The 22212-nt window shown below is 42.7% G+C and overlaps 1 protein-coding gene across 1 annotated transcript in view; it reads left to right on the forward strand.

Moving 5' to 3' along the window:
• The window catches only part of PRKCE (protein kinase C epsilon), a 431830-nt gene that overhangs the window by 364922 nt on the left and 44696 nt on the right, over nt 1-22212 (forward strand). The gene's annotated exons all lie outside the window — the stretch shown is intronic.

Raw genomic sequence — 22212 nt, forward strand, 5'->3', positions numbered from 1 at the left:
GGAGGGAAGGAGCCACTGGCAGAGCTCCAGGAAGGGCTGCCTCCTCATTCAGAAGTTCTGCAGCCACCTGGCATCATCCCACTACCCCATCACCAGCTTCTCCCACCAGTTGGAGCTACGGGGATGGCTCCAGAGTCAGTGGGAACCCGTGAAGCGCTGGCAGGATCCCAGGTCAGGGGGTTCCATGGCCCTGGCAGGGGGGCGTGCCTCCAGGAGGAGGTATAGGATGGCTGCCACCACCATCATATGCAGGGTGAACACGCCCTTTATGAGGGCCAGCAGTAGCTGCAGCTGCTGGTCCATCTGTCCCTGTAAGTGCCTTCCAGTGCCTGCACTGGTTCTACAGGTCTTGTGGCATCTCTGCAGCCCTCAGCATGTGCAGGGTGAGGGTGTTGGGGAGGGGCCCTTTAAGGGAGCATCTGGCTGTGGGTCCAGAGGGGCTTGTCTGCCATGTGACCCCATCCTCAGCATTTCCTGCCCTTTCTTTTGAAAGGGCACCTTTTGAAAGGGCAGTTCAGAGGCACCAGCTTCTGCTCGTGTGTGGATACTCAATTTTGAAAGGTGATCTTTTGAACCGTGGCTTTAAAAGAGTGCCTTTTGAAATCACACTGTAGTGTGGACGTAGCTAAAAGGACCCGAACGGTCTGACTGAGAGCAGTGGGAGCTTGCAAAAATCTGTCTATATCAATGTTCCCTGCAAAGTTATTTCTGACTTAGAAAGCATTCTTCTCAATAGAAACTTGACATGGAGCTATCATAAGAGCCGGTTTGAAGCGGGGACTTGTTTTTGTTCCCTGTTACAGACTCTTGGGAGCACAGCAGGGAGAGTTTTGAGGCATTTGTTTTACAAAAGGAAACATTGTATATAGCAACCTGCAACAACCCTTCTGCAGTGCACAGTCTACACACCATGAACTTGAAGTCTGTTTCTATACATGCCGCTCGTTCTGAAAGCAGCATGCTAATAAACAGCCCAGAAGATGCTAATGAGGTGCGGATGTAAATTTCTGGCATCTCACTGGCACACGGTCACATTGATTTGGAGTCCGGAAGAAGCTCTTCCAGACTCCAAAATAGCCAAGAAGAAGTGTAGCCCCCAGATTTCCTTCCGGAAGATCCCTCAGGAGCCGCGCTTCTACACAGCTCTTTTGGAGTTTGGAAGAGCTCTGAATTGTGACCGTATGCTAATGAGGCACCGGAAGTTTACATCCGCGCCTCATTAGCATCTTCTAGTTTGTTTATTAGTGTGCTACTTTCGGGACAAGTGGCATGGGTAGAAACAGCTGAAGAGTTTTGGCTTTGTCCAAAATGGCTCAAATGCAAGCTTATTACTAGTTTTCAATACAATCATCCATCCCATGGTTACCTGTGCCGGAGGATTTTATTTTATGTTATGGTGTAGTTCTCAAACTAGAATTATTATTTCTTGGAAACTTTCTTTAAAAGGATGCAGAAGGTTAGCGCAGTTAAGGAAAGGAAAGAAACAAAAGGTATAGGCTCAAATCAATCTCCCAGTTCCAGAAGTGACCAAGCTTCTAGGAAGTCTGTATCTGAGTGTACTGGCTCATTTTGTCTCAAACACGAGCGTACAGGGAGGATGGTGCTATTCAGGGAGTTCATTGCCACTTTCTGGCTATGTCTACACTACAGCAATCTGTCAACAGAAGTTACTGTTGGACTATATCTTCTGACAAAACTTCTGTCAGTAGATTGCAGCCAGACAGCAAAGTGGATTGAAAGAGTGATCTGTTCTGTTGACAGAGAGCAGCCAGACTGCCTGGCTGCTCTATCGGCAGAACGGCCAACTGGAAGCACAGCAGACAGGGCTGCCCAGTGACCCAGAAGCCCTATCCATTGACAGAGGGGCCCCCAGATCATCCACAATTTTTTTTGGTGACAGATTCTGTCGAGAAGGGCATTCTGCCTCGTGAGGGAGAGGCAGAAGGCTGTCAACAAAAGTACCGAGTTGTATCAATTTACTGTCAACAGAATGCATTTTTAGTGTGAACACTCCGCAAGTTTTGTCAGCAAAACTCTCTAGTGTAGATGTAGCTTCAGTGCATAAAGAGTTGGGGATGAATTACGTTGAGCACTTACTTTAGTGCAGGGGTCGGCAAGCAAAATAGCCATTTTTTCCAACTCACTAAAAAAGTCAATAGTTCAGGAGCCGCGATGCATGTGAATAGGAGACAGTCCTTAATAAATAATGTCAAACCATACTGTTTGTAACCCCTGTTTTAAGAACAGTGCACACAATGATTTGTGATGCAACATGTTTACTGCAGCACGTCCACAAACATTTTATGTATCCTATTTCTTCACACTTTACATGTGTGTTTGTACTGTCTTCTTGACTTTGACTCCTGAAACTTCGCTCTCACTTGGAGTATGCTGGGGGGGGAGGGTATCCAACGTTTTGAGATCATATGTTGTTGTTAATTTTTGGGCTTTTAGACATTCACTGTTTATCAAAAATAATCAGACTGGCTTTTTTTTTTAACCTTGCAATTATAGCATTGGGAGCCACAAAGAAGTCTTTAAAGAGCCACCTGGACCCGGAGCCACAGGTTGCAGACCCCTGCTTTAGGGCATAGTCCCATAGAAACCAATGGGGCTGTTTGGCCAGATGAGTGGGAATTCACAATCATTTCTGGGTATTCCATTGTGCCCACATAAGTGACAGCAGGCCTAGGATGCAGAAACATGACTGACTCACTAGAGCCACACCTTTGACACAGTAGGGTCACACCACTCCCATTTTGGCTTACTTTTTACATAGGCACATAAAACAATTAGCTACCTTGCTGTTTCACACACTAGGCCTATTAAGGTTAAATTGAGCTCAGGTATCACGTGACTATACCAGGCAGACACTAAAAGAAACATAGTTTGGTTTGCCAGTCATGCTTAGTTCTCCGCAGCTCTTTTTTAAAATTTTGTCTGTGTAGAATATTGCTTTCATTATGAACAGTAATCTTCTGAGAACGGAGAAGCTGTTCCTGTTTCAGACTGTTTCTGAATTGTGAATCCAGAAAAGCAAGTTAATAATGAAAAGAAAATGAAGTCATCTTTGGCCTCACACCTTAAAGAGTGTTTTGGGGGCTCACATCTCCCATTGACTTGACTGCAAATTCTCTTAATTAAAAATCTTCATGAACTGTCCCTAGTAGCAGCACAAAGATTTTTGACGGCAAATTCTTATAAATGGGGATTGTAGTACTGCTGACATGAGGGACCCTGGGTATCTCACTGCTAGTCTCCCTATGCTGAAACGGATGAGGAAGCAAATAAGTAAATCCTAAATATTTCAAGTTTATTATTTTTTAAAAAAAAAGTCTGGAGCAAACATTTAATTCTTATTGCACATTGGTAGCCTATCAACAAGGTTAGCTTTAGGCAGCTGTACCAAGGGCAGTCAAATCAGTGGGGCACCATGTCAGAGCATGGCTGGATTCATAAATTCGAAAGCCAGAAGGGGTCACTATAATCATCTCGTCTAAACTCCTGTATAATATAGGGTATAGAATTTCCCCACAGTAATTTCTGTTTTAACTAGAGCACAGCTTTTAGAAAAAAATCCAGTTTTGATGCAAAAATTCTCCTCAGTGTTAATTACCCTCGTTGTTAAAAATTTACACCTTATTTCCATTCTTAATTTGTTTAGCTTTCGGAACGAGATGGGGTTGTGGGAGAGGGTCAGGGCTCCAGCAAGAGATGTGGGCTCCATGGTGGAGCTCCAGGCTGGAGCGGGAATCTGGGAAGGGTATGGTCTCTGTTTGGAGGTGCAAACTCTGGGGTGGGGCCAGGGATTAGCGGTTTGGGCAGGAAGGGCTTGTGACTGTGGCAGGGGGTTGGGGTGTGAAAGGGACTGCGGATTGCTGGCTGTGGGGGAGAGTTTGGGTGTGGGAGGGAACTCAGGGCTGGGGCAGAGGGCTGGAGTGGGTGGAGGTTGTGGGGTGCAGATTCTGGGAGGTGTGTCAGGACTGGGGCAAGTGTCCAGGCTCTGGAATGGAGTTAGGGTCCAGAAGGGAGTTGATGTGTGGGAGGGAGTTAGGGTGCTGGGTGGGGTTTCTAACCTGGGATGGTTGGTTGGGATATGGGAGGGTGATCAAAGCACGAGATCCAGTCAGCTGGCATTTACTTCAGGCAACTCCTGGTCAACTGCTCTGTGGGGCTAACGCAGGCTACCTGCCTGCTTTAGCTCCAGGGGGTCCAGGGGACTCTGCATTCTGCCTGTGCCCACAGGTGCTGCCCCCACAGCTCCCATTGGTTCTGGTTCCAGGCCAAGAGGAGCTGCAGAGCCAGCACTCAGCTTCCCTGATCACCGCTCAGCCCAGGAATGCTGGGAATGCCAGCCACTTCCACGAGTTGTGTAAAGCCAGGGAAGGCAGGTCGCTTGCCTAAGCTTTGCTCCACTGCTGACTGGACTTGTTAATGACCCAGTCAGCAGTGCTGACCAAAGCAGCCAGAGTCCCTTTTCGACTGGATGCTTCAATCAAAAGCCACATTCCTGGAAACTGTAGCTGTACCCTGACTGACAACGGGGCGACATAATTGAAATCAATGAAGTTGCAGTTGAGGACAGTTTTGCTTTGCGTGGTAGTCATAACAGAGAATCTTTCTGTCCTGTCCTATCTCCTGTTCAAATCAAATTTTTATCTTAATATAGTGAAGGAACTGAGCTTAGCTAGTGAGGGCTGTTGGGTTGGGAGCAGGGAGAGCCTGACACACTAAATAGTATTGAAGAAATTATAAATGTGGAAGGATTTTCTGTTCCTTAGAGGTGACGTAGGACATTAGTCTAGAGAGCTGAGATGAAATCTAGGTTCCAGCTTCATAAAAGAAGAGCAAAGTACTTGAGTTCATCTGACTGAAGACATTATTGGTCATGTTTTTCTCTGGTGTCTTGACCCTACTAGAGTTCACTTGGTATGTAATGGGAAAAAAAATCCCAGCTTGATAGAAAAATACAGGAAATGCCTTCAATTATGGCTGATTACAGTAGCAGCTTTTCTTCTATTGTTTTTGTTAGAATGGGGGAAGAGGGTAGGGTTTTTTTCTGTTTGCCTGAAACAACATAGAATAATATTGCTTTAAAGCCTTCTTTTCTGGGTCTAAACAATGGAATTAAATCTGTAGGTAGTCTGTGAAAATGTATATATTGATATTAGATGTTTTTCTACTCATGTAGTTAAGTGTGATAATTTTTACATAGTTCAGTTTCAAAGGCTAGATAATTTGTGTGAGGTTTATTTTATAATAATCCACTTGTGTTAATAAAGGCAAATGAAGGGGGGCTTTATCCTGCATAAATGGGAAATCTATAATTGATTTGAATGAAAACAGGATGAAACCCTCAGTGGCCACATCTGGAGTATTGCGTCCAGTTCTGGGCCCCCCATTTCAGAAAGGATGTGAATGCATTGGAGAGAGTCCAGCAGAGGGCACTAAAATGATTATGGGGATGGAGCACATGACTTATGAGGAGAGGCTGACGGATTAGAGTTTATTTAGTCTGCAGAAGAGAAGAATGAGGGGGGATTTGATAGCTGCCTTCAGTTACCTGAAAGGCAGTTTAAAAGAGGCTGGAAAGAGGAATCATATATCTGATACCTTCCCTACTTCCCCACTGTCCAAGTAGCCAGCAAGAAGGAAGGTGAGGGATGGTCTGGTTTGCAGGGTCATACATAAGGCTCCGCATCATCACCCACCATTCCAAAGGGCTCCACAGTCAACCTGACAGCAGCTAGGGTAAAACCTTCTGACAGTCATACATCTGGCATGTGCACACGTAACTTGAATAGATACGAGCATAAGCAACACATCTCGAAAGACAAGTTACAAAGGTGAATAATGTTTGTTTCTTTCATTTCAGATCAAAAGAATAACCTGGATTTTTTTTAACATTATGCATAATGTTACAAACAAAAGTGTGGAAATAATAGGAAAGGAAAAGCATCACAAAGTAAAGCTGTTGATCACCATCTATGTATTTGTCTGCCCATTATTATAAGTAAACACAGCACATCTAGATAAGCAAATCATGCACTTTTCTGTTCTAGTCTCTTACTGCCTATTGTAATAATATATTCAAAGCCATTAAAAAGCCATATACAGAAATAAACTATTGCCATACTAACAGCAAAGTCACTACTCCTGTGTAATTCAGTAGAGAATATTAAAAGCTTCCCTTTAAAAGGACACTGTTAAGTCATGAGACCCATATAATAAGAATGTGACCTTTTCCCCGCTATTAGGGCCCATTTTAACTAAGTGGATCCAATTTTCTTACAGCACAGGATCTTGGAAGATGATTTTTCCATTGTGGGTGCCGTATCCTTATCTCTCCAACTACTACAGTTAGTCAGAGAGGGAAAGATTTTCAAGGCAAATATGGTAATTATATGCCCAACTGTCATGCACTTCCATTGGGAGTCAGGTGCTTAAACTGTCACTTGTGCCTTTTGAAGTAAAAAACCTCTTAGACTATGTAAAATAGTCTGCCAAGTGAAATGGTAAAAGTGCTATTGCTGAATTTAATCCTAATGGCCAGAGTCACTCTAATGATCCCTGTGGTCAAGGTAGGGCTGCCCAATGTCGAGAGTCAGGGTCATGGGATATATCATGGGTCATATATATATCCCATGACCTCATGGTCAGGGTAGTGCTGCCCAGTGGCCCAACTCAATATAATTGGCAGGCTGTGCCACCACTACAGGGTGGGTGGTGGCCAGGTTATGAGGACCCAAGCCCTTCTTCTCCACTGGGTCCCCACCCAGGGCTCTGTAAGTTGTGGGTTCATCTGCTATGAGCTCAGCAGAGAGCTGGCCGAAACACCATTGCTCTGAAATATTTCCTTCAGTCACTTCCTACTGAAGTTTCTGGTGTGTATGGTCTGATCGTTTGTGATGTCCCCTATCTATATATCAGGATCTGATCCAGATTGGCTGGCCTCCAAGGACCTCCTTTCCCCTGGCAGTCACTCAGACTGAGCTCCTGTCAGGACTTTCATCCTTTGGCTCTAGCAGGAGCATGCCCAGCAGAGCTGGGATAAGGGTGGACCCTTCTATTACCTGAAGGATAAATGGATACAAATCAAACATCAAGAAAGGTAACTTACAAAACTCAGTAGGAGAACACTTTAACCTCCCTGGACACTCAATAACCAATTTAAAAGTAGCTACTCTTTTACCAAAAAAAACTTTCAAAACCATATTGCGAAGAGAAACAGCAGAGCTTCAATTCATTTGAAAATTTAACATGAACAAATTAGGACTGAATGAGGACTTAGAATGGTTAACTCACTACAAAGGCAATTTTCCCTCTCTTAGGATTCACTCTCCCATCAACTGCTGGGAGTGAGCCATATCCACCCAGGCTGAATTGGCCTCCTTAACACTGTTCTCTACTGGTTAAGTAACTCCCTTCTTTTGATATGCTTTTGATACGCTAATACATGTATATCCCAGCCTCTGTAATTATCACTCCTTGCATCTGACAAAGTGTTTTTCACCCACAAAAGCTTATGCTCAAATAACAAGAAGTCCTGTGGCACCTTATAGACTAACATGTTTTGGAGCATAACCTTTCGTGGGCAAAGACCTGCTTTGTCAGATGCATGAGTCATGAGTCAGTTGATAAGGACCAAAGCAGGAACAAATATCTGATAATGGGCTCTTCTGTCTAGCAAACAAAGATCTAATGACTAGAAGCTGAAACCCAATAAATTCACTCTGGAAATGGGTTCCCCTGGCTCAGAGTTATTACCTATCACCAGACTGGCGTGCAGTCATGACCTCTCTCAGGTGAATGTGCTCGTGAATGTGCTGACTCAACTTTTGCCAGGTCCCTTCCTATACACATCAGCAGGGGGCAGGGCTTAACATCAGCTTTTGGGAGCAGACATGTAAGACATCAATACTGCATTTGTATGCTCAGTGAGGGAAGAGGGCAAAAACTCTTGACTGTCAAGTTCCTTCCTCCGAGGCATAGAAGATATTGCACATTTTTTTCCTCGAAACTTCATTTTGTTGAACTTCTACTACTACTCCTACTCTGTTCCTGTAGAAAATATACTCTTTAGTGTCATGTGTATTAGGACTGAAGTATTTCCTGTTAGCAAACAGCAGTTCACAGAAAGGAATAAACCCAATCATGTTTCATAACATAACCATGAGCGTTTGAAAACTGGGCACAAAATAGTTACATCAGAAATTAGAAACGGTTGTTGGAAAATGTTTCCGTTTTCTGGCCAGCTCCATCTGTTGTAACCTTATCTTGCTTTAACTCCTGTACAGCTGCATTAGTTGTCTGAAAGTTATGGGGACCAATGAATATGTTTGGAGAACTGAGATTTCAGGCAATTGTGGACATTTCCAGGAGACTAAATCCTCTTTCATATTATGGAGTTTCAGACAACTGAGGTTTTTGTGATCAAAATGTACTGCATACTTGCTAATGTTGAGATGCAGCACCAAATAAAACTACAGAAATTTTTGAGTTTGTATTCAGCAGCAGATGGGCCCATTAAGCTTTGATTCAGGAAAGAATCCATATTCCAGTAAGCCCATGGTTAAATTAATCAAGGCCTAAATTCCATAAATGTGGAAGAATCAAGTTTATTGACTGAGAAATATAACTTCAGTTTACTACCTAGTTCAGATGGGGTGCATCTACACTAGCCGTCTACTTCGAAGTAGCCAGCACAACGTCGAAATAGCACGCGTCGCATCTACAGGCGCCGTGTGCTATTTCGACATTGAAATCGACGTTAGGCGGTGAGACGTCAAAATCACTATTCCCATCCGGAGATGGGAGTAGCGCCCTACTTCGACGTTCAACGTCGAAGTAGGGCACGTGTAGACAATCCGCGTCCCGCTACTTTGAAATAGTGAGGTCTTCCATGGCGGCCATCAGCTGAGGGGTTAAGAGACTCTCTGTCCAGCCCCTGCGGGGCTCTATGGTCACCGTGTGCAGCAGCCCTTAGCTCAGGGCTTCTGGCTGCTGCTGCTGCTGCTGCTGCAGCTGGGGGTCCATGCTGCGTGTACAGGGTCTGCAACTGGTTGTCAGCTCTGTGGATCTCATGCTGTGCAGGCCAAATGTGTCTGGGAGGGGCCCTTTAAAGGAGCGGCCTGGGGCTTTGCTGGCCCCTTATTTCAATGGGGAGCACTTGTGTGTGTGGATGCTCTGCATAGTCTTCCGGGGCGGCTGCTTTCATCATTCTCCATCTCTACTTGGACATTGATGGCACCAGCCCTGGAGGATGTGTAGATGATACACGTCGAAGTAGCCTATTTCAATGTTCTTACATCGAAATAGGCTACTTCGATGTAGTGTGCTAGTGTAGACGTAGCCCATGTGGTGAATTGCTGTGTGGTAATGGGATAAAGAATTCTGATGCTTCCGAACTCAAACTCTAGCCCGTAGGCTTGGTGCTAGGGAATTGAATCGATTGCAGATACACAATTCTAGCTAGATAGAATTGCAGATACACAATTGTGTAGGTAGAATCGATTTATCTGCAATCAACTTACCTGGCCGTCCACACAGAGGGAGGTTGATAGGAGAGTTTCTCCAGTTGACCTCCTGTACTCTTCATGATAGCGAGTATTGGGGTTGACTGCCAACCACAGAGAGTTCAATTTTGCACATCTCTACCAAGTACGTAAAATAGAACTCCAGAAGATCAACACTGAATGGATCGATCTTCCCCGTAGTAAAACAAGCCCTTAGGATTGTTCTATTGCCTCTTGATGTCTTGGAAAGAGATGTTTCCTTCCCTTCCACTGCCTGAGATGTTGTCTCTGAACAGCCTACTCAATTGAGCATTGCAGTGAAAGCTAGGTTTTCCCAGAGAAATAACCTGTATCCGTGAATATTATCTCAGGTACACTGCTCAAGGGGTTTATTATAAATAAGAGTGGCAAAAATAATTATGAAAGACCTCAGGATTCTTGTATATATCCCTGTTCTTCAAAGTAGTTTAGAATGATTAACCAGTAAACATACAGTGCTGCTCTTTTTTTTTTTTTTTTAAACTCTAGCTTGGGCATTCTTTATGCACTTACAATAAAGTGTGGTCCTTTATTTAACTCCCAACTTTGAATTTAATTTAAAAAAGCAAAAATAAACAAAAAAAACCTGATATTTGCCTCCAATGCAATTATTAGCCCCTAAAAGTAATGCATCTTTGGACTTCTGACATCTTTCTAATCAAATGCCACCCACACTAAAAAAAATACATGCTTTGTGGTTTTGTTTTTTATTTTGGAGTTGGAGTAGAAACAGCTGTTGTAGATATATATCCTTGTGAAATAATTGTTGGCTTAACCAGTATGTGGCCTTGTTTCTTAGCTACTTGACTTTGGCTGTGTCTGGACTAGCCCCCAATTTCGAAGGGTGCATGGTAATTAGGGTGTTGGGAGATTACTAATGAAGTGCTGCAATGCACATGCAGCACTTCATTAGGCTGAATCTCCCTTGTGGCAACTTCGCAGTGTCAAACTTCGAAGTGCTGGCTTGCGTGTATCCGCGGGTACTTCGAAGTTCTTGTGCTACTTTGAAGTCCCTCCTGAGGAGTAAAGGGACTTAGAAGTAGCACGGGCACTTTAAAGTACCCATGGCTACACGCAAGCCAGCACTTAGAGGTTACACATTTTGAAGTTGTCGTGGGGGAGATTTAGCCTAATGAAGTACTGCATATGCACCACAGCACTTCAGTAGTAATTTCCCAATACACCTAATTACCGTGCACACTTCGAAGTTGGGGGCAAGTTCAGACACAGCCTTTGTTGTTCAAATGTAGATTTATATGCAGTAGCTCATGTTTACCCTGATTCAAAGACTAGTATGGCAATTGGCAGATATTCTGAAGCTACTGGTAGAAACTCATTTTGGTTACTTAAATACATCTGCTTTGACCAGTCAAAATATAATTATCAGAGTTAGCTAAATAAATGTGTGGGACTTTTTGGGGGTCTTACAAATCAAGTAGCTATACCACCAACTACTGTCTAAAGCTTGGTTATAGCAATCCAGAACTAAGCACCTTAGAAGGGCACCTTGCAGAATCGGCCTGCTATGAGTGGGCACTGTACAAAGTCACCTGCCCTCTATTGGTGGCCTTCAGTCTGTATGGCATCTGTCCATGTACCTCTTTTGTGACCTACACCAGCATTACGGTCATATTCTGGGACTCCTTCAATTCCTTCAATCATGCTAGTTATCATAGTTATTTGTGATGCTGGTGGGTGTTCACAAATCAGGGCTAAGGCCCAAATTATTCTATTTAATCTTCCTTAAAAATGAATATTATAAAAGAGCTTATTTTTGGTAGTCAAATGATGTAGTCAGCTGAACTGTCTGTACAGTAGATCTTGGCAAACTTACTAGGTAGAAGGATATCTTAATATATTGCTACTGCATTCAGATGACTTCAGTATTTTCCTGGCATAACTGGTCTGGCTGTTTTGTAATCCCCCTCGTGTTGCGGAATCACATTTAGCCAGAAATAGAGGACATTCCTTAGTCCCTGAGAAGAAAATGCAAAAGGAGAAAGAAGAACTCTAACAGATCCTTGTCACTGACCCCAAACGATATCTATCATTTGGAAGGTTCTCATTTAGAAGAAGACAGCTGGCATTAATACACTACTGAGGAAAAAAAAAAGACAGAATGAGTTGTTTTGTATATTCATTTACTCCAACATGCAGAGACTGATGGCTATTTACTTACTACCCAAGTTAACAAACTACTTGGCAGTTTCTCAGAGCAGTTCTGGGGCAATGCAGGCCTTAGTGCTGAAAACTGCTACTCCCTTTTTGCACCTATTTAAAATGAAAAAAAAAAAAATCCAGACACTTGCAAAGCATCTCCAACATCCACGGAAATTGAAGGGAACTAAGTATGTGCGGTCTTTTTCAAAGAGCTTTCTTAAACTCTTTGCTAAGTATATTTAAAATATACTGGAATCAACATCTTCTATTATTGAGTGTGAACACCTTTGGTGAGCACAGAAATCAGAATAATACACTGTAGCATTTTTCATAACTGCACAATCAAAAGTTACTGCCCTAACTGTATTGCACAACAGAGAGTGCTGCATGTTTTAACAGAAGTATTTTTTGGAGCAGTGTAGTTAGAAGGAGAGAGAGAATTTGGTTCTGGGAGCAATTTATGTGGTAAACCTGTACAAACTACTCTATTGGTTTGTTTCGGACCACTTTACATTGTCACTTAGATAAAAAGTGACCTTGGATAAGAATTGATGTAAGCCAGATCTCCCACACCTCAAGGAGGATTGGGTCATCACAAAAATGGGGGAACCCACAACATAGATGGCTGTTTTCCAGACATAATTTGTTGCATACCAGATTTTCAGTCTTCAAGGAACATACGCAAAAACTACCACATGTTCACTCAAACATTGCACAAATGTGGTGGTAGTGTGACATGGGTATAGAATAATAAGAGGGAAGATGGGTAACAGGGCCTCACCATTGTCTGGTTAGTACACATACTCTCAAACCTCAGCCACATGCAAGCACATACGTACACATTTTTCACATGGTTAAAGACAACATTCTTTAGGAAAATACGATCCACAGCTAATCAAAACACCAAGAGTACGTTGTTATTTTTCTAAGGAATAAAAAAGGCACTTCTTCAGTGGGGTGGTCAGTCTCTCTTCTGAATTCTTGTCCTCAGGGGATGCTCTTTACTTGCTTGTAATTTCTTTATTGAGTCCTGTATGCTGCGAATATATGCTTCTTGACTTCTCTTTTCTGTTATACTCACTGGCGACGTCTACACTTGCATTCCTTTTGAAAGAGGAATGCAAATGAAGGAAATCAAAAATGAAAAGTAAGTCCTGATTTACATATCTTGTGCTCATTTTCATAATCTCTTTTTGAAAGAGATTCTTTCAAAAGAAAAAAGTAGTGTAGATGGGGCTCTTTTGAAAATAAACCCCATTTTCAAAAGAACCCTAATTCCTAATTTCTTTCTATTTTCGAAAGAGCCACATCTACACTGCTCTTCTTCTTTCGAAAGAATCTCTCTTGAAAAGAGATTATGCAATTGAAGTGTGGGATATGTAAATCAGCGCTTCATTTGCATTTTTTATTTCCTTCATTTTCATTCCTCTTTCAAAAAAGGAATGCAAGTGGAGACATAGCCACTTTGTTTCTTCACCTTTTCTGAGTGTCACAGAGTTAAGTGCTTGAGGCTAACAAGCTCTCTTACTGTATGTCCATTTAGTCACTTGAGTTTCTTTTCTCAGACTTGCATAACTATTTGTTTTTTAAAGCGTGGCAACTATAACTTAACCAAATACTCCCCTGGTAGTTTCAGGTACAGAAGGTCTTGCAGCCTTGACAGATTTTCATTTGGCTATTCTAGCTGTGAACAGCAGTGGGGGCAACAACCACTGTGGGCCCAAAGGCAAGGTGTGTGGTGGGGAGCTCTATGCCACTGGAAGGAGTGGAACCCAGGGAGCCCGTAGTGACACCCCGAGCACGGCAGTGCCTCCCCATTCCCCCAGGTAGTTAAAGGTGATACCCCCTCCACCTTTCGTTCTGATTATATGGAAGGGGGGTCCCAGAACTTCCTTTGGTGAGGTTCAAGTGAGAGGGTGACCTTGAAAAATGGAGTGATAGAAATGGAATGAAACTTAGTATTTCAATAACCAAGGTCATGCACTTCAGAACGAACAACAAGAATTTTTGCTGTGAGCTGGGGACTTAACAGTTGAGAACAGCAGAAGAGTAAGACCTGGATTTATTGGTTGATCACAAGATAACTGAGATGCCAGGGTAATGTGGTTGTGAAAAAGGCTGATGCAGTCCTGGGATGTGTCAGTCAGGCAAAGTGTTTCATATTTGGGATCATGAAGAAATTTTTCCCCTGCTCAGATTCGCACAAATCCTGTGCGTTTTTCACATTCCCCTGCAGCACAGGGCATGCATCACTTGCATAGTACATAGTGGATTTGTTGTGATTTGAAAATTTTAAGTCCATTGAGGACTTCAGTCTCATATTTGGCTCCTGCTGTAATGCAGGTATTGACCTTGGAAGCCTAGGAACCTGTACTTACAGTAAGGATAAGTAGAAAGGCCTAAGTGTATCTTGACATAAGTAAATGACAGACAACAAACCACAGGTCACAAGTCTGAACTATAAATAACTTAAGTATGATGAGGTAAGAAATAAAAAATATTAGTTATTGGTATTTTTGGTATTTTAATAAGTGTAAATCACAGGTCACAAGTCTTAACAAGAGCAGTGCTGTAGCAACTATTGTTGTAAATGATAATAAGTATGAAATGATTGATAAACCTGTAGGAATTGGTGGCCCTCAATATAAGTGGGTTGTGGAAATTCAGATAAGATTAGGGATATATATACATTAAGAAAAGGCATAGGCTAAATTAGGCATTAGCCTAGCATGGCATGAGAGAGGGTATTTCCTGGGACATAATCCTAGGAAGACTGGGACGATTAGACAGTGGAAATCTGGATGTCTCACACACACTCCTGTAAATGGATTTTCCCGGCTGGGCACCATGAGTAAGTGGATTCGTTTTTTATTTAACTGTCCTTTACATGATTATAAGAGATGTTGAATTCTATCTTAAGATATTTTTATTTTTCCTTTGTGTCTCAGGGATCCTCCATTTAATGATAACTCACATACTGTAGCTTGTCCAGCAATGAGCTCCAATCATTTAAATATAAATGGGTTAAGAAAGCTACAAGAAACATTGCATCCATATTTGCAGATAGATTTAACTTGTATGATGTTAATGGTATCATCCAGTTTTGATGTCTTCGGAGTCTTCCTGTTAGCTATCTTAGAGCAGGGGTGCGTAATAATTATTGATGCAGCGCCACGCCACGATTTTGGTAAGTGGTCAGGACTGCACTTATCTAGGGAAGGTTAGGGGTCTGGGATAGGGTGTGGGTGCAAGGGAGCTCAAGGTAGGAGACTGGGGTGCAGCAGAGGGTGTGGGGTCTGAGAGTTTGGGAGTGGGAGGGGGTGATGACCTGGAGCAGGGGAGTGGGGTGCAGGGTTGGGGAGGATGTGTGAGTGCGAGAGAGGATTCTGGTCTGGGGGAGGAGTGCAGGAGGTGATACGGAGTCTGGGAGGGAGTTGTGACCTGGGGTGGTGGTGGGAGGACACAGAATATTTGTGTTGTGATCCAGTGCAGGAGGATGTGGTGACCTTGGAGTGCAGAAGCGGGTGGGGTGCCAGATTCAGGCTCTGGCTGGAAGGCAGTTACCTAGGCAGCTCTTGGCTAGCAGCCCAGTGGGATTTCAGGCAGGCAACAGCTACAGGCCACTCAAAGCAGCAAGCTCCTGGGCCTCGTGCCCCTCAGCACCTTGTGCTAGGAGAAAGATTTCACACGCTGCTTCCACCCCCTGCACAGTTCTCACTGCTCCCATTGGCCAGCTTGCCTGCCCCTTCTTAGATTCACTATCCACATGTCTTTCTACCCGTAAGCAAATGAAACAAAGGACTGCACCATTACGCCTCTCCAACCCACAGCAGCCTGGTGCTGTTGTGTTCTATGGCTTTCTAGGAGTGTTTTCCATTTAGCGGTTCTCAAACTTCATTGCACCATGACCCACTTCTGATAACAAAAATTACATGTGATCCCAGGAGTGGGAGACTGAGAACTGAGCCCACCCAAACCCCGTCACCCCACGCTGGGAGACTAAAGCATGTGGGCTTCTTCCCAGGGTTGGGAGCATGTAACCTGAGCCCTGGATGGTGGAGCTCAGATTTACCAGGGCCCAGGACCAACAGCAGTCTTGGAAACACCATTAAAATTGGGTCACAACTGACTCTGAGGCCCCAACCCACAATTTCAGAACCCCTTGATCCCTGGGATAGTGAATACCTCTTCATCTTTTTTTCTAGATTTCATTTCCTGACAGTAGTTTTGGTGATGTAGCTGAGCCATTTATTAGCTCAGCCTTGAATGTAAATGATTTCACAACTCTTGTCAGAGCATTTGCACACAGTAGACATTCTCCCTCTTCACCAGTCAGCTTCTCTCTTTTAGATCTACTAAATGATGTCACTCTCCTGTCTAAACACATATCTTTGTGTGTGGTCAGCACTTGTGACTCAGACAGAAGCAGCGTTTTATGGAACGCGTGTGGGTTTTGGAGTTAGCTCTTTTGTTTTATTTATCCGATCCCATTGGCAGGGGGTTGGATTGAGCTGGTAAGTATTTGTGACCTTTCTATGACAATGGGAAGTTCTGTAATTGGGGCTTGCCAAGGATGGTGAGTGGAAATGGATGACCACAGAGTTGAAAGGGTTCATGTGGGAGGATGATTTGTTGCTGCTGTTGTTTGTTCCCGGGGGGGGCTTTTTTTCCAGTGTGGTCCTGAAACGCACTCAGGAGGGTGCTTAAACTTATTGGGACATTAGAATTTGTGGTCTTCCCTGGAGGCCCTTTTGTGGTTGTGGGGCTGGTCTCTTTATAGTTGCCAACAGAGTGGAACAATTCTGCCTGAACTGAGAAGAGTTGGTGCCCAGGGGATTAATTCATGTGATCCCTGTGAGTGTAGGGACACAAGAAGGGGCAGATTTCTTTCAGAAAGCATAGACCAGATTCATGAAGTTAAATCTCAAGTCTTGTGAATTTGCCTTTATTTCTTGGACAACTGGGTTGTGAGCGGATGGGGGTGCTCGATACATGCTGAAGAAGGTTGAGGTTGTGATATTGTGCCCCAGTATTTTTATGGAAGTATGTTTTGAATATGAATGTGCATAACTCAAATATGTTTTATGCAAAATGGGACATGTAACTCATGATTGGAGAGCCTCTGATCCCCTGAATGTGTATATTCTATTTGTGTGCATGTATCATTCCTAAATTTGAAGTTAAAAATATGAAGCATAAACCAGTTTATATACCTCAATGTGCTAATGAAGTCTATTAGTAGTACTTAAGGAACTTAATGGCCTGCACTCATGACTAAAATCTGTGAATAATCTTGCTTTTCCAGTAAACCTGGGCTATGGTTGATGCTGACAATACATGTGTCCAGGTCATCTGCTCGAACTTTTTTGGATGTAGTACTTTTCGTTGGGGATGCAAAAGGTTGAAATGGAACACAAATCATTCCTGCCTTGGGCAAACTCTATTTACAGGCAGGAAGCCAGACACAAGGACGCACACTGCTTACCACCTAGATGACTGCTGGAAACATTTAAGATTGAATAGAGGGTGGGATCATGCCCAAGCTAGGACGCTGCCTAGCTTGTAAGAAAAGATTATTAGAACCTTGCTTAGGGTAAGAAATTGCACATAACAAGTTTCTTAGAATATTAAGTTTAGTTTGTGTATTTTGTTTTATTTAGCTTTGTAACGTATTGTGAGCTGTTTATTATAACTTGCAACCACTTAAATCCTTTCTATAGTTAATAAAATCACTTTTGTTTTTTAGTAACAGAGAGAAAGCCGTGCTAGTCTGTATACTATCAAAACAAAAAAGCAGTCAAGTAGCACTTTAAAGACTAATAAAATAAATTATTTTGTTAGTCTTTAAAGTGCTACTTGACTGCTTTTTTGCTTTGTTTTTTAATAAGCCATGTATAAATAATTGTCACCGGGGAGACACAGTTGTGCATATCTCTCTTGCTGTGATAAAAGTAGTGAACATCTTACGACCTTGCTCTGTATAAAACTTTGCAGAGTAAGTGGGATTTATCTGGGGTTCTGGTCCCTCTCAAGCTGTGTCAAGTCCCTGTGACTGAGGCTTCCCAGACCTGAGCTGCACACAATGTCTGTGTTGTTGTGATCCCACATTCTGTGCATTTGCCAGGGGGAAACCAGAGGTTCTGGGTCAGCAGGTTGGGATTGTGCAGCGCCTTAGAGGCCAGGTAAGTAGACTCAGTGGTATGAACTGCCCATCAGGTGACCATCTGAAGGGATTCTCTGTGACCCAACCTGTCACAGGGGTGATTTGACTAGGAATGAGGCCATCAATTCTGCAAATATTACCTGTGGGTGGGCTACAGTTCACTTCATTGCCCTTCTACAGTCTTAGTTCAGCTATGTCTACACTTGCAGAGGTTGGTTTTTGTTTTTGTTTTTGGGGTTATTTTGCTGAGAGTTTTGTTGGTGATAGAAAAGTGCTGGTTTGTGTTCCCATTGTTTTCCACTGGGGTCAGACCACTTTTACATATGCAATACTTGCATCACCCACGATGGGAGAACACGGAGATAGCTATCCCACTGTGCCCTGCTCAAGAACACAAAGCAAATCAGGCTTGTGATGGGAGTTGGTATGTGTGTGTGATAGCAACCAGGCCTGAGGCTGCGGGAAGGAGAGACACCTCCTGCCCTGATTCTGCACAGCGCATTCTGTCTGCCTCCATTCGTTTGCACTGTGGGAAGCATCAGGAGCGTTTTACAAGAATGATTTGTTTTCTGTCCTGGAGCAGGGACAGCACGAGCTGTCAAAACAGAGCTATAAGGAAACAGTGTTTACCTGCAGGCAGGACTGATGAATTTCAAAGAACAGCCACTCCACTTCGCATTGTGGAACAGCTCTAGAGAGCAGTTAGCCCCCAAAAAATTGATTCTCCACTGGCACATCAGAACAAAAGCACTAGTGCAAAAAAAAATACTGGTGGTGGTTTTATTTTTGTGCTGAATTTAAGCCCTTCAGTGCAACATGTGACTTTCCAGTGAAGATGCCAGTGAAGCCTTTGCCTTAGTCTTGGATCACCAATTCTATACAAAAAAGCAGTCCAGTAGCACTTTAAAGACTAACAAAATAATGTATTAGGTGATGAGCTTTTGTGGGACAGACCCACTTCTTCAGACCATAGCCATACCAGAACAGACTCAATATTTAAGGCGTAGAGAACCAATATTGAGTCTGTTCTGGTATGGCTATGGTCTGAAGAAGTGGGTCTGTCCCACGAAAGCACACCTGATAAATTATTCTGCTTGTCTTTAAAGTGCTACTTTACTGCTTTTTTGTTTTGGTAGTATATAGACTAGCACAGCTTTCTCTCTGTTACAATTCTATACAATCTGCTGAGTCAAAAGCAACATCTTCCCTCCATTTTCTTGTCACAGTCATTAGAACGTAAGAACGGTCATACTGGGTCAGACCAAAAGCCCATCTAGCCCAGTATCCTGTCTGTCGACAGTGACCAGTACCAGGTACCCCAGAGGGTGGACCGAACAGGTAACGATCAAGTGAACTCTCCTGTCATCCATCTCCAGCTTTTGACAAACAAAGGCTAAGGACACCATTCCTTACCCCTTCTGGCTAATAACCATTAATGGACCTAACCTCCATGAATTTATCTAGCTCTTTTTTAAACTCTGTTATAGTCCTAGCCTTCACAGCTTCCTCTGGTGAGGAGTTCCACAGGTTGACTGTGCAGTGTGTGAAGAACTTCCTTTTATTTGTTTTAAACCTGCTGCCCATTAATTCCATGTGGTGTCCTCTAGTTCTGATATTATGGGAACAAGTAAATAATCTTTCCTTGTTCACTTTCTCCACACCACTCATAATTTTATATACCTCTATCATATCTCCCCTTAGTCTCCCCTTTTCTAAACCGAAAATTCCCAGTCTCTTTAATATCTCTTCATATGGGACCTGTTCCAAACCCCAATCATTTTAGTTGCTCTTTTAAGAACCTTTTCTGATGCCAATATATCTTTTTTGAGATGAGGTGGCCACAACTGCACTCAATATTGAAGGTATGAGCATACCATGGATTTATACAGGAGCAATAAAATAATTCTCCATCTTATTCTTTCTCCCATTTTTAATGATTCCTAACATCTGTTTGCTTTTCTGACTGCCTCTACACATTGCATAGATGTTTTCAGAGAACTATCCACAGTGACTCCAAGATCTCTTTCCTGAAGATTTGTAGCGAAATTAGCCCCCATCAGACTGTATGTATAGTTGGGGTTATTTTTTCCAGCGTGTATTACTTTACATTTATCCACATTAAATTTCATTTGCCATTTTGTTGCCCAGTCGCTCAGTTTTGTGAGATCCCTTTGAAGTTCTTCACCGAGTGCTTTGGTCTTAACTGTCTTGAGTAGTTTAGTGTTGTCTGCAAACTTTGCCACCTTGCAGACCCCTTTCTCCAGGAGACTTCACCTGGAATCCATGAAGACTCTTCCTCTGCTGAAATCACAGTTAGCCAGTCCACTAACGATCAACCCACCACTTTCCTAAGAGTATGGAAGTAAAATGAAAAAAATAAAAACCTGTTATGAAAGAAATACAAAACTGAGAATAGCAAAATATAAATGACTCTTCCCCCATTATCACATTTAAAGAAAAGTTGGTGAATCAAATTAGTTGAAACAATTTGGCTAAATCAAACAACATTCAAAGTATATAATTAAAATTGAATTAATTATTTTTCCCTCCCAGTTCCTCTCTCTGTAATTAACAGAGGCCACCCTTCTCTTGCGGTAGAGTTAATAATACCACTAACCTGCTGCAAAGTGCTTCAGGGTGAGGGACAGCAGCTTGCTCTCTGCTCTTGGGTTCAGCTTCTCCCAACTCCCACAGGACCTTTGTATAGCAGCTGCCCTGACTGCTTGCCCTCATGGAGTCTGACCTCAGCAACAGGGAGCTAATAGGAGCAGAGCCCAAGCTACCACACCCAATTCCAAAAATTTCTGAATGGGCTGTGGTAAATCTGCCTAGCAAGAATGACCCAGACACAACTTACCCCCGACCCTCCTACACACAGTTATCTTAAAGAGATATCTCCCTATTAGGCATATGGATTATATAAGTATTGCCAAAATGTAGCTTAATGATACTACCAGTGTGTTTTAGTTTAGGTGCTTCCAGCTGAGTGTTTGGTACAGTGGGAATCTGGAGTGCGATTTTGTTCTTTCCTTGTCTTAGGAAAGGCTGCTGTTTGCAGGGAGGGGAGGTTGTTGTCATTTGGCTGTATTTGTTGTCTTGTATTTTTAATGTATGGTCTTCAGAACCCAGACAGACACTTTTTTAAGTTTTGTATACTTCTAACTGACTAAATAATAATAAATCAAATTGTAGAATGCTCCTCTAAGCAAAAACATTTTGACTTATCTTTTTTGTTATTTTTAACCAACTTATTTCTTTACTTATCTACTTTTTCATTCAAGTGTTTTGCTACCGTTCGGTCCAACCTGAGCCAAGTGCCATGTAAATTAATGGTGCACAGTATCCACAGTTTTAACTCATGAGATAATCATCAATGTTATTTTTAGAAAAAGTATAAATACTGTGCAAGACAGGAAAGGTGGATATCCCTTTCTCAACTTGTTTTCAACCCCTCCCAATCTAGTAACAGAGTTGGGTATTTTTGACATAAACACATTCATGCTAAGAATGATTAGAAACCAGCTGCTCGGATGTGCTGTGCTGCTCTTTAACAATGAATGTGCTATATTCCTGTGAGATTGTTTCTGAACAGCTTTTAGTAAAAGAAAATAATGAAGTATTGCAAGGCTCGGAGCACTAAGAATTCTGTTGCTCGTGGTACTGAAAAATATACCTATTTTTTAAATTGCAAAGTTTTCCTTCAAGCGCAATCAACAGGCTGGCTGTCAGAGGTGTTTGAGTGCTGGAGCAATGTGTACTTTTTTTACTCAAAAATACTTTGCATGATAGTCTGTTCTGTGTGCACATTCAGCTGAAAAGATTATGTATTTATATTTTGCCTTAAAGTTTGGGAGATGGGTTATGGATCATTGCTAGCCTTTGGCAATGGTAACTTCTTGCCAGTGTTTGAGGCCAGATCCCCAGCCTGCTCTGACCCTTTGTACCACTCCAGCAGCACAAAGAAAAAACAAAGCCTTCCTCTGGAGGAGTCCTCCAGCACAGCAAAAACTTCTCAATGGGGTCAAACTGGACTAATAGTTTGCTGTCTCTTTTCCCATGGCAAAGGACTATGACTGGAGCAACAGGCTGATCCTGGACTGCTAAATGACTGCTTCTATTTTTCTTCACTCCTGTTTACATTAAGGAATTTATACTGATGCACACTCCAGTGTAGACTCCTAATGCAGACAGATTACAGTGGTGCAAAGCAGGGTTTATTGTAGCCAGGTAATTTGCCCAGGTAATCATCACTAGCATAAGCCTTGTTCTGCACTGTTACAACAGATCGAGATTAGAGTTTGGCCCCAGCGTAAAGTCATTGGTAGACTTTGTCCA

This window comes from Carettochelys insculpta, chromosome 3, assembly GCF_033958435.1.
Source record: "Carettochelys insculpta isolate YL-2023 chromosome 3, ASM3395843v1, whole genome shotgun sequence".
Taxonomy (NCBI): Eukaryota; Metazoa; Chordata; order Testudines; family Carettochelyidae; genus Carettochelys; species Carettochelys insculpta.